This window comes from Podarcis cretensis (genome assembly GCF_951804945.1).
Source record: "Podarcis cretensis genome assembly, chromosome: 13".
Lineage (NCBI taxonomy): Eukaryota > Metazoa > Chordata > Lepidosauria > Squamata > Lacertidae > Podarcis > Podarcis cretensis.
In genome coordinates this window covers 52713412-52730193 of record NC_137182.1, presented here as the reverse complement: position 1 = coordinate 52730193, position 16782 = coordinate 52713412, and the positions used below count along the sequence as shown (strand labels likewise).

At 50.6% G+C, this 16782-nt stretch overlaps 2 long non-coding RNA genes across 2 annotated transcripts in view; one reads left to right on the top strand and one right to left on the bottom strand.

The window, feature by feature from the left end:
* The window catches only part of LOC307202372, a 359370-nt gene that overhangs the window by 179857 nt on the left and 162731 nt on the right, over positions 1-16782 (bottom strand). The gene's annotated exons all lie outside the window — the stretch shown is intronic.
* LOC307201784 lies at positions 3950-5622 on the top strand. Its single transcript, XR_013832759.1, has 2 exons — positions 3950-5111; positions 5549-5622. It is a non-coding gene; the product is annotated as an uncharacterized lncRNA (long non-coding RNA).

Genomic DNA, 16782 nt, shown 5'->3' with positions numbered 1-16782 from the left:
CTCGATGGCTTGCGCCGTTGGCGGGCGACGGGATTCCTGAGCCTGCCCCAGACGGGTACGGGTCACGGCGCCCGAGCCGGCCCTTTGCAGCGGCCACGTGGCACTGCCCTGGCGTGGGCGGAGGGCCTCGCCTGCCCTTTGTCCCTGACAAGGCACAGGGCCTGTCGGAGGAACAAGGCAGGCAGGAGGGCAAGACGGGACGGAGCGAGGCCCTGTCACTCTCCTCCCACGCAGACCCCGCAGGGCGGAGATGAGACGGCACCCGGCTGCCAGCGCCGCGCCCAAAAGCTCCCGCTTCGCTGCCGCGGTGCAACCCTGCCTTCGCCCTAGCGACGGGTTGGGTGCTTTCCTGGCAGGCGTTTGCCAGATTGTGTAACAGCAGCAGCAGCAGCAGCGAAAAAGAGAGAGGCTCTCTCACAATGCCTCGCCACAATTTTGGCTCTTGGGACCTCTGTTCTCTCGCAGTCCAAGGCCTCGATTCCTCCTTGCGTGGGCCATGGAGCCGCCATTTTGTTTCTGGCCCTGCCCTCTTTGGGGCCTGGTTCTAGCAAAAACAAACCCCAAAGTAGATCCCAAAAGCCTGCCTGCTGTGTGGGGCAATGGACCCCACCCTCAGCCAGAGGCCTACACTTGGGCTCAAAGGAAAAATGCCAAATATATATATATATATATATATATATATATATATATATATGCTGGCAGTTCTCCTCTTTCTGTTGACCTCTCCATCTGACCATTTTTTCTAGCACAACTGTCCTCTTCTGTGCATTTTACCTCGCTCATTTGTGAAAATTATTTACACACCGCCCTTCGCTGAAGATTGATTCCAGGGCGGCCCTCTCCTAATGCAGCCATTAAGAGATTCATCCTCTCTAATTTAGTGGGTTTCAGACTGATCTGATCCAGACTAATCCAGGGAGGGTGGGGGGCTGTCACAGAGCTTATGAAGGGACCCCCCACAACGAGATCCGCCCTAGCAGGCCGAATCTCCCGAAAGGCAGCAGCTGGCTCCCGACCAAGGAAAGGCCCCCTTTACAACATTGGGCTGGTGGTGGATTCTGTGGGTCCCAAGAGGCATCTAGCCCACCCCTTCAAAGCAGGAATCGCATATCTAGAATCATAGAGGTGGAAGGGACCGCAAGCATCATCCGGTCCAACCCCTTGCAATGCAGGAATCTCGGCATGTGGTCCCCCATCCAATTTGAAACCACCTCGAACCCTGCTTAGCTTTGCAAATGCGCCGGCATCGCAGCTGAGGAAGCCCTGACAGACGGCCATCCGTTTGAAAACTCCCCGTGATGGAGAGTCTATGGCAGCCGGTGGGAATCTCTCAAGTGGGTCACGGATGCCATCGCCCTCCCAAACTCCTGGGAGACGGGCCCATCTCTCATCCTGGAGGAAGCATTGAGACATCACGACGAGTAGCTGTCAGTAATAACCTTATTCTCCGTGAAAATGAATGAATGAACGAACCTCTTTCAATGCTTCCTAAGTCTTATCAGGGATCCCACAGCTGATTTCCTTGCAGAGCAAACGAGGGTGATGCCGCTTTCCCTGCCTCACCCATTTCACCCAGTTCCCTCTCATTTTTTACGGGAGAAGACGCTGTCGCACAGGAGTCCCTTGCCCTCAAAGCGGCTCACCTGGAAAACTTCTCTAAATTCAAGAGCGCAATCAAGTATAATATCACCATAAGGTAAAGGTAAAGGGACCCCAAACCATTAGGTCCAGTCGTGGCCAACTCTGGGGTTGCGGCGTTCATCTCGCTTTCCTGGCCGAGGGAGCAGGCGTACAGCTTCCGGGTCATGTGGCCAGCATGACTGAGCCGGTTGTGGCGAACCAGAGCAGCGCACGGAAATGCCGTTTACCTTCCCGCCAGAGTGGTACCTATTTATCTACTTGCACTTTGACGTGCTTTCGAACTGGTAGTTTGGCAGGAGCAGGGACCGAACAACGGGAGCTCACCCCGTCACGGGGATTTGAACCGCCAACCTTCTGATCGGCAAGTCCTAGGCTCTGTGGTTTAACCCACAGCGCCACCCGCGTCCCTTATATCACCATAGTACACACCTAAACAAATTAAATATCACCATAGTACACCCCTAAACAAACTAAAACCACAGTTGAGCATATGTAGGCATTGCGGGTTATTAAAATATCCGCCAAGCTTATAGGGCTGGGGGGACACCCGAAAGGGGGCTGCGTTCCCCACACATTCCCTCTGCCCTCTTTCTTCACCCCCTGCCTTGTCTTATACCCATGCGCCACCGAAAGCTTTGACCGTGGTGGGTCTCTGCGGTCCATCCATCGCCTCTCCTCAGCCTCCTTCCTCCTCCTGTCAGCTTTCCTGTTCCCATCGCCTCCCAGTCCCTCCCATCGCCTCCCAGTCCTCTCAAACACATGATGGGGGGTTGGGGAGGGGGTCCCCTCCTGTCCTGACATACGGGGGGCTCCTCTCTCGAAAGGAACATGCGGCAGCTGCCAGGCCGACGCTGTCAGGGGGGGAGAAAGGACCCTCATCAATCAACGTCCCCCTCCGCCTTGCTCCTGCCCCACTGCAGCTGGGGAGGGTCAGGGCTGCTTTTGAGGCAGAGGAACAATGGGGCCCACCCCCAAACCAGAGTATGGGACAGGGAGGTTGGAGGATGCAAGGAGGAGAGAGAGAGAGGGATGGGCCAGGGTAGGCCTGAAGCAGCCAGGGGGGAGTGGGATTCCCCCACGCTCCCTCCTCTGCAATCCCCCCCTTTCCCCACAACAACCACCCCAAACTCTAAAGCCTGGGATGAACGCACCGCCCTCTGGTGCCTGCTGCAGGAACTGCATGGCAATACCCGTGACAGCGCACTGACCCCTGGTGGTTCCCTGAGGTACAGCGTCAGATCTCAAAGATGGAGCGAGGCCTAAGGGTTAGAGCTGGGCGAGGTTTGCTCATTCCTGGTGCCCCCCCCCCCGGAGGTGTGGCTGAGGCTCCAGGTTTGTTTGTTCGTTTTCCCCTTTTTTAACAAGGGGGGTTGGGGGAAAGTGGGAAATTTGTTAAGGGTCCCAAAGATGTTTGTGAGTGTTGCACCTCAAAATGTCTTGAGGGCACCGGGTTGGGGAAGCAGGGTGTGTGGGAGAAAGCCAACAGGATGACGCCACTCACATGCGCCCTGCGCCCCAACTTCACAAATTATGATCTAGAATAGGGATGAAACGCAATGGAAATAATACTTATTTTCATGTTCATTTTTTCTTTCTTTTTTGCACGGGACTTTTAGACAAAGGGGTGGGAGAGAGACACACACAGACAAAGAGGCAGAGAGAGTCTGGTGAGGAAATGCTAGTTGGTTGGAAATGTGGAAGGGGGGGGGTGAAAGAGACAAATTTTTCTCCCACAATAAAGTCCTGAATATATTAATTCCTCCCTGGCCTCTCTGCAAACACCGGTTTCCCTTTGTACACATCAGAATGTCAAGATGGGTTCATTTTAGATATTATTTCTGAGCCTGGAAGCTATAACCCTGGCTCGAGGTGGAGAGCCAAGCAAATACACCAAATATTTAATTTTTTATTATTATTTATATAGCCACCACCAGTGGGTTTTTCACCCCCTGGGGAAAGGGGGGGTGGTGGCGTTGAGATGAGAAAGAGAGAGACCGAAAGAAAAGGGAGCGTTTTTTCTCACATGCTTCCATCTCTTCCCACCCCCCCTTAAGAAATTTTACATCTCCATTCACCACCACCACACCCCACAGGGAGGTGTTCCTATTGCTGGCCATCGCCCTGGGCAACAGCAACTGTAACCATGGCAACCTGTTGCCCAGCGACAGGAAGAACACTGTGCCAGGCAGGATGCCCTGACCCCCAGGCTCCCTCTTGGAGAGGAAGAGGGTGGTTGCATTTTTCTAGCTGCCTCCCTCCACAACTCACACCCTCCCAGCCGCTCCCTCCTTGGGAGGATCACGGGAGGGCCAGGAAGGTGTTGACTGGCAGCCCGGATGCCTGGGTTCCCTAGGCGAGAAAGCGGGCTTAAGAATCCACAGCCCAGGGGAGGGGAGAGGGAACCAGATACCCTTGTGCAAAGGTTTTATTCCTGGATCTGGGATAAAGGGGAGAAACCTGCAATGAGCGATGGACGGAGAAGATCAGGAAAGCTGGGAAAATCCTTTGGGAATGTGTGATTTTGGAGTGTGATGTGCCTTCATAAGTTATGGGGTATGGGGAAGACGGTCTGTTGAAGCCATCCATTCAGCCACCCATCTATCTAAGTACATCAGAACAGACCCGCTGGATCAGGCCAAAGAGTCCTAGTCCGGCCTCCTGATCTCGCAGCAGTTTGCTGCCTCTGACAGTGACAGCAGAACATAACTGTCATGGCTAGTAGCTCTTGATAGCTCTTTCCTCCATGTGTCCAAGGACCCCTGACCATTAGGTCCAGTCGTGACCGACTCTGGGGTTGCGGCGCTCATCTCACTTTACTGGCCGAGGGAGCCGGCGTACAGCTTCCTGGTCATGTGGCCAGCAGGACTAAGCCGCTTCTGGCGAACCAGAGCAGCGCACGGAAACGCCGTTTACCTTCCCGCCAGAGTGGTACCTATTTATCTACTTGCACTTTGACGTGCTTTCGAACTGCTAGGTTGGCAGGAGCAGGGACCGAGGAACGGGAGCTCACCTCGTTGCGGGGATTCGAACCGCCGACCTTCTGATCGGCAAGTCCTAGGCTCTGTGGTTTAACCCACAGCGCCACCTGCATCCCACATCCCATGTGTCCAAACACACCGGGAATCCTGTGTCCGGTTCTGGGCACCACAATTTAAGATGGGTATCGAGAAGCTGGAAGGTGCGCAGAGGAGGCGGCCGTGATGGCCCAAGGCCTTGAAACCAAGCCTGATGAGGAACAGTTGAGGGAGCTGGGTATGCTTAGCCTGGGAAAAAGGAGACTGAGAGAGGAGATCAAACATCTTAAAGGATATCCCATGGAAGCTTGTTTTCTCCCGCTCCAGAGGGTAGGACTCGAACCCACGGCTTTAAGTTACAATAAAGGAGATTCCGACAAAACATCAGGGAGACCTTTCTGACAGTAAGAGCTGTTTGACTGTGGAACGGACTGCCTTGCGAGATGGTGGGTTCTTGTTCCTTGGAGATTTTTTAAGCAGAGTTGGAGGGCCATCTGTCAGGCATTATTTAGCTATGATGCTGGACTAGATGGCTTTTGGGAGTCCCTGTTCTATGACTCTAAATTAGCAGCATCCCATGTGCCAGGGAGGAGACGTCAGGAGGCTAAACCATGAAGTTTGGGGAATTTGAGAGAGAGAAAAAACTCTACAGGATGGGGGGGGGGATGCAGTGTGCCTTGACCATGCTCACCAGCATAGAAAACTGTCTGCCCTGAGGAGGGGGGTGGCAGGGTGCACGGAATAGAGTATCCTGGAAAAGGGAAACAACTCCAAGCTGGTGCATTTTTTATCCTGATGCCCCCAAGTTAAGGGGGCATATGGAGGGGGGGGGACAACCATTGTATATGTTTGAACAGAAATCTCACATTGTTTTATTTACAGCATCCGTTAAGTCGCTTTCCTGCAAATGTCGCCAAAGGGAGGCACAGAAAGTACCAACAAAATTAAACATTTACAGTGTTAAAGAGTCAACTGTTGTTGTTGTTTTAGAATGAGCTCGCGCCAGAAATACGCAGCGTTCGTTCTTTGCATGTTCGTAAGAAAGAAAGAGAAAGGAAAGCATTAAAACTCAGGCATTCCGTTGGAAAGCAAACCCGAGAGAGCAGCAATCAGTCGAAAAACCGATCAATCGATCAAAGGCAAGGTCTTAAAAAAAGCGAGATCAGGAGGAGATTTTGCCCTGGTGCTTAAAAGCCAAGGGTGATAGGGGCTGCTCCCTCTTTGGGGGGGAATTGTTCCAGAGATTAGGCCTAACACCCATGTCCACCCCCACCTCTCTAGGCTGGGTGGGCTTCATGGCAGCACCCAGTCTCAGGGCACCTCAGGGCCCCGGAGCCATGATGATGGCGACTGTGGGGTCCCCCCCTTTTGTCTGGCTCGGCACTCAAAGCAGTACCAGGCGGCTGGAGCGAGCCCTCTTTTTAACCCTGTGTTGCTGTGGGGCACACCTGGTGCGCACCAGCCTGTTTTGGACAACAATTCCCCTCAGGCCCAGCCATCACGGCCGTTTAAACTATGTTTTAACGATGTTTTTTGGAACGCTTTTGCTGATTTTACAATAACAATAATAATAATAATAATAATAATAATAATAATAATAATAATAATAATAATAATTTATTATTTATACCCCACCCATCTGGCTGGGCTTCCCCAGCCACCTTGGGCGACTTCCAAAATACATTAAAATACAGTAATACATTAAACATTAAAAGCTTCCCTAAACAGGGCTGCCTTCAGATGTCTTCTAAAAGTCTGGTAGTTGTTCTCTTTGACATCTGGTGGGAGGACGTTCCACAGGGCGGGTGCCACCCCCGAGAAGGCCCTCTGCCTGGTTCCCTGTAACTTGGCTGCTCGCAGGGAGGGAACCGCCAGAAGGCCCTCGGAGCTGGACCTCAGTGTCCAGGCAGAATGATGGGGGTGGAGATGCTCGTTCAGGTATACTGGACTGAGGCCATTTAGGGCTTTCAAGGTCAGCACCAACACTTTGAATTGTGCTCGGAAATGTATTGGGAGCCAATGTAGGTCTTTCTGGACCGGTGTTATGTGGTCTCAGTGGCCGCTCCCAGTCAACAGTCTAGCTGCCGCATTCTGGATTAGTTGTAGTTTCTGGGTCACCTTCAAAGGTAGCCCCACATGTCACGTTCCTCACCTTGGTACAGTATTATGAAAGGTGTGGATTGGAAATACTTCCGCCATAAATAAACAACTACATTTTGAGCTACAACTCCCATCAGCCCCAGGTAGTGTGGCCATTGGGGACTCTCAACTCCCATCAGCCCCAGCCAGTGCAGCCATGTTGGACCATAACTCCCCGTAACTTCAGCTCATGTGGCCATTGGGGACTCTCAACTCCCATCAGCCCCAGCCAGTGCAGCCATGTTGGACCATAACTCCCCGTAACTTCAGCTCATGTGGCCATTGGGGACTCTCAACTCCCATCAGCCCCAGCCAGTGCAGCCATGTTGGACCATAACTCCCCGTAACTTCAGCTCATGTGGCCATTGGGGACTCCAACTCCCATCAGCCCCAGCCAGTGTGGCTAGTTTGGACCATAACTCCCCGTAACTTCCGCTCATGTGACTATTGGGGACTCCAACTCCCATCAGCCCCAGTCAATGCAGCCATTTTGGACCATAACTCCCATTAACTTCAGCTCATGTGACTATTGGCGACTCCACCTCCCATCAGCCCCAGCCAGTGCGGCCATTTTGGACCATAACTCCCATTATCTTCAGCCCGTGTGGCCATTGGGGACTCCAACCCCCATCAGCTCCAGCCAGTGTGGCCATTTTGGACTATAACTCCCATTAACAGCCCGTGTGCCCCTTGTGGACTCCAGCTCTCATCAGCCCCAGGCCAACATAGCTATTTTGGACTGCAACTCCTATCCGGCCAAAATGGCTGTGCTGGCTGGGGCTGATGGGAATTGGAGTCCAAACCATCCGGAGAGCAACAGGTTGGGGAAGACTGGGCATTGTGGGTCATTCAGAAAGACCCCATCTCAGCCCTGCTAGTTCAGCCAGATAAGCCCACCAGGGTGCAGGGACAGTGCCTGGGGGTCACCATAATACATTTCCCCCAGGGCCCCCCACCTCAGGCCTGGCGGGAAGTGATATTATGGGGTAATTGTGCGAGAGCCAAGCCTGCATCTCTTTCCCACCCCCCAGCTCTGAGGCAGGGGAGGGGGGGGGGAAATCTTGACGAATTTCTGTCATTTCAGAAGCGAGTTCGTTTCCCCAAAAGGTCAGGCAGCTGCTTGTCAGACAGATCAGAAATAACCATCTCTTATTTGGGTTTTGCTACGGTGACGGGGGAAGAGATCCAAAATACCACAGGGACTCAAAATTAGCCAAGGAAATCGCTTTGAAAAGGGCCTCGGCGGCAGGCGAAAGATGCTCTCTTCGCTTTCATGCGCCGCTGCCGCGTTGGCGGATTGATTTATTTGAGCGCATTTCGCCAGTCCACAAAAGGCCGAGGTGAGGGGCAGGCCACTGTCAAGGACCCCCAGTGCATTAACCGCAGGATCTGTCCCCTCAAAGTGATCTGCGCCCCCCAAACCTAGTGTGCTTTGCTGCAGAAAAGAGAACAAGGTGCCTGGATTTCGGAGTGTGGGAAACGGAGGCTCCTGAAGGGAACCTTCTATTGGGGTTTATACTATTTATTTTATTTATTTTGCTACATTTACATCCAAACTTTCCTTCCAGGAGCTCGAGGTGGCATACACAGTTCCCCACCTCCATTTTATCATCGCAACAGCCCTTTGAGGTACGTTAAGGTGAGAGGCTGTGACTGGCCCTCAAGGTCACCCAGCGAGTTTTATGGCCGAGAGAGAATTCGAACCCTGGTTCCTGAGGTTCTGGTCCCCAAGACACTGACCACTACATGGCACAGTTGAGATCCTCTTGGCCAGGACTAGATGGCAGCCAGTCCGGTCGAGGGTGAGGTGGGCACCCTTTTCATGCGCCCTGGTTCCCTTTGGGGTCAGAGTGGTGCTTAATGCCAGGGCGGAAGGTGCCGGAACCTGCCAGAAACCCTCACTGGGTAAGTGCTTGTGCCACTGGCAAGGAAAAACGCACAAGGAAATGGCGGTGGCCATTTTGCGCACGTCCAATTGATGCGCGACCACTGACACGCAGGTCCTTTCGGACCCAGAACAGGGCAGAATGGGGGCAGGGTGGAGCGGGCTTATGTGCAGACTGCCGACGCATGAGGGGGCTGGGAACAGAACCCCTGCGCAAAATGGTCGCCACCTGTATATAGAAAGGAGACCAAAATGCTTGTTTTCCAAAGTTATTCTACTACCAACCTATGCTTGTGAAACATGGACTACTTATAAAAACCATCTCCAACTCCTTGAAAGATTCCATCAATGATGTATCAGAAAAACTTTACACATCGCTTGGGAAGACAGGCGAACTAATGCCAGTGTAGTGGAAGAAGCAAAGATCACCAGTGTCAAAGCAGTGATTCTTCAACATCCACTTTGTTGGACTGGTCATGTTGTGCGGATGCCTGATGATCGTCTTCCAAAGCAACTACTCTATTCCAAACTTAAACATGGACAGCGTAATGCTGGTGGTCAACAAAAGAGATTGAAAGACTGTCTCAAGGCAAATCTTAAAAAATGTAGTATAAACACCTACAATTGGGAAACACTTGCCTGCGAGTGCTCCAATTGGAGAACAGCCTTGACCAAAGGTGTAATGGGCTTTGAAGACACTCAAACTCAGGACGCAAGGGAGAAACATGCTAAGAGGAAGGCACGCTTGGCAAATCCACACCGTGATGGACTCCCACCTGGAAACCAATGTCCCCACTGTGGAAGGACGTGTGGGTCCAGAATTGGCCTCCATCGTCACTTATGGACTCACTGTTAAAACTGTGTTTATGGAAGACAATCTTACTTGGCTACGAGGGATCGCCAAAGAAGACGAAGATAGAAAGGAGAATTCCTGGATGCCAAGATCCAAGACTGGGGCAAGTACTCTTTGGTGAGAGGACCCCAGCAGAGATTTAAAACCACGTAATATGCAGCAAAGGAAAGAATGGGCTGCTAGATCTTTAAAATAAGCCCTTCTAGGCTAGATCTAGGCTGCTAGATCTTTAAAATAAGCCCTTCTAACTTACGAGAGATGCTCTGGGAACTGGGGTTGGAGTGCCCAGGAGAGGGTCAGAGGGGTTGGGGAAATATCTGAAGGACCCCAAGATACATCTGAGCTTGGGGAAAAGGAGGCTGTAGTCTTGGGAACGGAGAGATGGATTCAGGAGAGGAACTAGGCTGGTCCAGCCCTGTGACTTCAGATGCCCCAGACAGGGCACCCTGTTCCATCCACAAGCAGCCTTGTCTTTGGGCGGGAAGCAGGACTAAGGATAAGCCAGATGTTGAGTTGGCACAGACATCGTCTCTTCAGACAACCTCTATCTCCCAGCAAATACCAAGGCTGGCATGGACAGACCCTTTCAGGCCCACCAAATGGACTTTGGTGGCTTGCCGCATTCAGAGATGTTTTCACCCCGCAGGGGCAGGGGGCCTGTTGCTTCTAGGGTCAACATCTTCGCTTTGGCCTAGCCATGTTCCAAGTCCTCTTGCACATCATCCGTGGTGGTGCCATCCCCTGGAAGGGCAGTCGGGGAATGCAAAAGGGCAGGCAGCATTGAGTTGCCGGAGATGTATCTTTGAAAAGCTGGTGTCGCCAGATCAATTTCTTTAATTTTTCTGACTAAACAGTTTTGATCAGATTCTGAACAAATGTGCAACTGCTCATTACTGCTTGTTCTTATCTTCCTCAGCGGGTCATGCAAACTGCGATTCAGGATAGCGATTTTCATAGGGTAGAGGTTCTATGGTTAGGTCCACGGTACCAAGTCAGGGGCTGAAAAAGTTTGGGAACCGCTGGAACAGAAGGTGCAGGAGGGTGTTGCTTGTGGGGAGAGTGTTTTAGCTTTGGGCGGGTGGCGCTGTGGGTTAAACCACAGAGCCTAGGACTTGCTGATCAGAAGGTCGGTGGTTCGAATCCCCGTGACGGGGTGAGCTCCTGTTGCTCGGTCCCTGCTCCTGCCAACCCAGCAGTTCCAAAGCACCTCAAAGTGCAAATAGATAAATAGGTACCACTCCAGTGGGAAGGTAAACGGCGTTTCCGTGTGTTGCTCTGGTTCGCCAGAAGTGGCTTAGTCATGCTGGCCACATGACCCAGAAGCTGTACGCCGGCTCCCTCGGCCAATAAAGCGAGATGAGCCCCAGAGTCGGTCACGACTGGACCTAATGGTCAGGGCCCCCTTTACCTTTACTTAGTCCTCTTAGACACCCTTTGTGACCTAAGTATTGTTCTGGTTTAAAGACCTCAGCAGACACCCAGAGTCCTTCTAGGGCTAGGAGTTCGAGTCCTCCGTCCGGCTGTGAGGCCCTTGGATACAGGCCCACAGCCAGCGAACCTGCCTCTCGTTTCCTCAGTGGAGGGGTTTTCTTCAGAGGAAGTGAGGGAGGGGGGAAAGACCCCATTGTGTGCGCCACCAGGGAATGATTGAGAAAGCTGAAAGACGACCTCGCCATGCGTCTCCACACACCGGTGGCGCAGTCAGCGAAGCCATCCTTTGCCACCTCTTTCTCCGAGGTGTTAATTGGGACGGAGAGGGGTTGCGTCTGCCTGCCTCTCTCTGGGTAAGGACTGGAGCAGCTGGCAGAAGAACAGAAGTGAGAAATGATGCCAGGAACTGGAGGGAGGGGACCGGGTGACGGGGACAGCCAGCACACAGGAAGCAGCACCTGAGCTCAGCGATGTGTTGGGGGGAGGGTTGTGTGTGTGCTACACAGCTACTGAGTTAGAGGTTACCCAAAAACCATCTAACCCAGCCCCGACAATGTGTATTCCAGGTTGCTAGACCTCAGGACTGGAAGTAACAAGTGGTGGTTTAAAAAGCGTGCAGGTATATGGGGAGCTGGACGTGGGTGGCGCTGTGGGTTAAACCACTGAGCCTAGGGCTTGCCAATCGGAAGGTCAGCGATTCGAATCCCTGTGACGGAGTGAGCGCCCGTTGCTCGGCCCCTGCTCCTGCCAACCTAGCAGTTCAAAAGCACACCAGTGCAAGTAGATAAATAGGTACCGCTCTAGTGGGAAGGTAAACGGCGTTTCCGTGCGCTGCTCTGGTTCGCCAGAAGCGGCTTAGTCCTGCTGGCCACATGACCCGGAAGCTGTGCGCCGGCTCCCTCGGCCAATAAAGCGAGATGAGCGCCGCAAGCCCAGAGTCGTCCACGACTGGACCTAATGGTCAGGGGTCCCTTTACCTTTATATGGGGAGCTGGGTGGGTGGGATCTTTGATTTTCTGGACAAAACTTCCAGCTGGATGCTTGGTGCTGCTCACTGAGCTAAAATGGAGAGAATTGCTCATCATTTAGGATATCTAGAACCTCCAGGCACTTTTAATGCAGTTTGGCATTATGTTGTTGTTGTTGTTGTTGTTGTTGTTGTTGTTGTTGTGAAGAAGAAGAAGAAGAAGAAGAAGAAGAAGAAGAAGAAGAAGAAGAAGAAGAAGTTGTTTTATTTATACCCCGCCCTCCCCAGCCAAGACCGGGCTCAGGGCGGCTAACACCAGGTATAAAAACAATTGATTAAAATACATCTTAAAAACAAGATTAAAAGACAACATTAAAATGCAGCTTCATTTCAGTAGCAACTCAAATCAGAAACTATTTGGGGATGAAAACGTCAAGTCTTCACCAAGGCCAACTATCCAGACTGGTCCTACGTGGGCCAGAAAAAAAGCCAGGGAAGTCGCCAAATAGGAGTTCCATCACAGAACGAAAAGGGAAAGAGGGGAAGGGGATCAAGTGGATTCCAAGCCAAAGGCCAGGTGGAACAACTCGGTCTTACAGGCCCTGCGGAAAGAAATCAGATGCAACGGAACCATCGTTTTCAATCACAAACCTGGCAGATCTGGAAGTAGATTTCACAATTGGATAATGCTAATATTATTTATTTGGACTTTCTTACTTTAACCCACATGGAACCGCTTATTGCCCATGTCATAGTTTTGTCTTTACCTTCTAAGTTCCACCTGCTAACTGTTGAGTATGCATTATGAAATATAATAAAAATCTTTACAAAAAAAAAGCAGTGACTTCAATGGCTCCCTGGGCTCACCCTCATAACTAGGAAATCAGGGGTGATATACTAGGCAAATGAAGTAGGTCTGCTTAATATGCATTTTTTAAAAAGTCACAAGGATTGTTGCCCTCCCAACACATCTTGCCAAGTCCATAGAATCATAGAATCATAGAATCATAGGGTTGGAAGAGACCACAAGGGCCATCGAGTCCAACCCCCTGCCAAGCAGGAAACACCATCAGAGCACTCCTGACATATGGTTGTCAAGCCTCTGCTTAAAGACCTCCAAAGAAGGAGACTCCACCACACTCCTTGGCAGCAAATTCCACTGTCAAACAGCTCTTACTGTCAGGAAGTTCTTCCTAATGTTTAGGTGGAATCTTCTTTCTTGTAGTTTGGAGCCATTGCTCCGTGTCCGCTTCTCTGGAGCAGCAGAAAACAACCTTTCTCCCTCCTCTATGTGACATCCTTTTATATATTTGAACATGGCTATCATATCACCCCTTAACCTCCTCTTCTCCAGGCTAAACATGCCCAGCTCCCTTAGCCGTTCCTCATAAGGCATCGTTTCCAGGCCTTTGACCATTTTGGTTGCCCTCCTCTGGACACGTTCCAGTTTGCCAGTGTCCTTCTTGAACTGTGGTGCCCAGAACTGGACACAGTACTCCAGGTGACACAGTACTTAATCCATTCCAGAAGTCTGTTTGACCTTTCTCCATCCTCTATGTGACAACCTTTTATATATTTGAACATGGCTATCATATCACCCCTTAACCTCCTCTTCTCCAGGCTAAACATGCCCAGCTCCCTTAGCCGTTCCTCATAAGGCATCGTTTCCAGGCCTTTGACCATTTTGGTTGCCCTCCTCTGGACACGTTCCAGTTTGCCAGTGTCCTTCTTGAACTGTGGTGCCCAGAACTGGACACAGTACTCCAGGTGACACAGTACTTAATTCATTCCAGAAGTCTGTTTGACCTTTCTCCATCCTCTATGTGACAACCTTTTATATATTTGAACATGGCTATCATATCACCCCTTAACCTCCTCTTCTCCAGGCTAAACATAATAATAATAATAATAATAATAATAATAATAATAATAATAATAATAATTTATTATTTATACCCCGCCCATCTGGCTGGGCCTCCCCAGACACTCTGGGTGGCTTTCAAAAGAATATTAAAATACTATGATACGTTCCCAGGCCTTTGACCATTTTGGTTGTCCTCCTCTGGACACGTTCCAGTTTGTCAGTGTCCTTCTTGAACTGTGGTGCCCAGAACTGGACACAGTACTCCAGGTGAGGTCTGACCAGAGCAGAATACAGTGGCACTATTACTTCCCTTGATCTAGATGCTATACTCCTATTGATGCAGCCCAGTTGATCATACCTCTGTATTCCAGTAGCTGGGAACTATAGTGTGTTCTTGCGCCTGGGTCCTGGTTTCAGGTTTCCCACAGAAATCTGGTCAGCCACCAGGAACACAGGATGCTGGATTAGACGGGCCACACCGGATTGATCCAGGAAGGCTCTTCTGAGGTAATCATGGCAGGATCAGCATTAAGGCTGTGTACACATTTTATTTTATTTATTTATTACATCGATATACCACCTTTTTAGTCCAAGGAGCTCAAGGTTCTCCCTTGCCCACCCGCTATTTCATCCTCTCTTTTTTAAAAAAATATAAAAAATATTCATTTTTCTCTTTCATTCATTACATACATCTCAGTTTCTTAGCATTTATTATATATTCCTCCCTCCCTCCCCTCCAGGGCTTCCCCTTCTGGTTTGTTTCTGTTTTCACCCACTTTGCTATCTCCTAATAGAAAAAATTATTAATAACATAACATCAAGCCTGAAAACCTAAAAATAAAAGTAAATACACAATAATATTTCACTATTATCTAAACATTTTCTCATACTAATAATGTGGATGTTTATTTAAACCCTGCCGTCAAGTCTGTTGACTTTCTTTGTTTCTGCAAATATAATATAAATGGTCCCCATTCTTTTTCAAAGCCTCTGTTGTCTTTTTCTCTTAGTCTTTCTGTCATTTTTGCCAGTTCTGCATAGTTCATCAACTTCTCTTGCCATTGTTCTTTTGCTGGTATATCTCCAGTCTTCCAATTTTGTGCAATCAACATTCTCGCTGCTGTAGTCGCATATATCGCTATTTCACCCTCTCAACAACCCTGTGAGGTAAAAGGTAAAGGTAAAGGGACCCCTGACCATTAGGTCCAGTCGTGGCCGACTCTGGGGTTGCAGCGCTCATCTTGCTTTATTGGCCGAGGGAGCTGGCGTACAGCTTCCGGGTTATGTGGCCAGCAGGACTAAGCCGCTTCTGGCGAACCAGAGCAGCGCACGAAAACACCGTTTACCTTCCTCCCGGAGCGGTACCTATTTATCTACTTGCACTTTGACGTGCTTTTGAACTGCTAGGTTGTCAGGAGCAGGGACCGAGCAACGGGCGCTCACTCCGTCGCAGGGATTCGAACCACCGACCTTCTGATCGGCAAGCCCTAGGCTTTGTGGTTTAACCCACAGCGCCACTCCAGTCTTCCAGTTTTGTGCAATTAACATTCTTGCTGCTGTAGTGGCATACATCGCTATTCAGTGGCGTAGCGTGGCGGGTGCAGGGGGGGCCGGCCGCACCGGGCGCAACATCTGGGGGTTAGGGGTAGGGGTAGGGGTAGGGGGCGCAAATCCACGGGTTAGGGGGCGCAAATTACTTGCCTGGCCCCGGGTGCTGACAACCCACGCTACGCCACTGTCGCTATTTCATCCTCTCAACAACCTTGTGAGGTAGGTTAGGCTGAAAAATGGTGTCTAACCATTGCACCGCAACTTGCACATTTAAAGTGCATTTGGAGCAAATTCTTACCCCCAGAGAACCCTGGGAACAGGAGTTTGCCCCCCGCAGAGTTAGACTTCCCAGCAACCCGCAACAAACTACATTGCCCAGAATTCTTTGAGGGAAGAAATGCGCTTTCCGGACGCAGCACATACAGGGCCCAATGGCCCAGGAAAAGGAAATCTGGGCTTTCAAGAGCCTATCTCACTTTTCTGCCACGTGCAACCCCACCCCGGTTTTTATTTTTATTTAGCCCGCTTGCCCCAAATATGTCACCAACCCCACAAGCGCTCGCTTCATCTGAAACAGCCACTCCCTGAGACGCAGAGCTCTCATTTCCCAGACACCCGGCGACGGCTGCGTGCAAATCTTCCGACACTTTTGTGGTTTTTAATTAAAAAATAACAACAGGCATTTCTGAGTGCTGGCTGGCAAGAAGAGCGCTCTTTGTAATTAGGCGGTTTGTTTGTTTTTTGAAAAATTATTTCCGTAGCTATTCAGTTGCCTTAATTTCCAATGCAAGCTTGCCCTAATAGCCTTAATGCTTTGGGAAAAAATAAAGCCTACTTGTGATGTTAAGGTCCTGATTGGTTGCTACTTCAGCCTTAACACACACACACACACATTCATCTGCTGTTATAACTGCTCTCTCTGTTGTGTATATGCATTATAAAATAAAATTAAAAATCTTTTTTAAAAAAACCCGGAGTGACTTCAGTGGCTTTCGTAGTTCCTGGGTTCACCCCCATAATTAGCAAAGTAGGGGTGGGACTATGAAGTAAAGGTAAAGGGAACCCTGACCATTAGGTCCAGTCGTGGCGCTCATCTCGCTTTACTGGCCGAGGGAGCCGGCATACAGCTTCCGGGTCATGTGGCTAGCATGACTAAGCTGCTTCTGGCGAACCAGAGCAGCGCACGGAAACGCCATTTACCTTCCCGCCGGAGCAGTACCTATTTATCTACTTGCACTGGTGTGCTTTCAAACTGCTAGGTTGGCAGGAGCAGGGACCGAGCAACGGGAGCCCACCTCGTTGCGGGGATTCGAACCGCCGACCTTCTGATCGGCAAGTCCTAGGCTCTGTGGTTTAACCCACAGCACCACCCGCGTCCCTGGACTATGAAGTGGGTCTGCTTAATATATAAAAAAAATAAAAGTCATGAGGAGATAT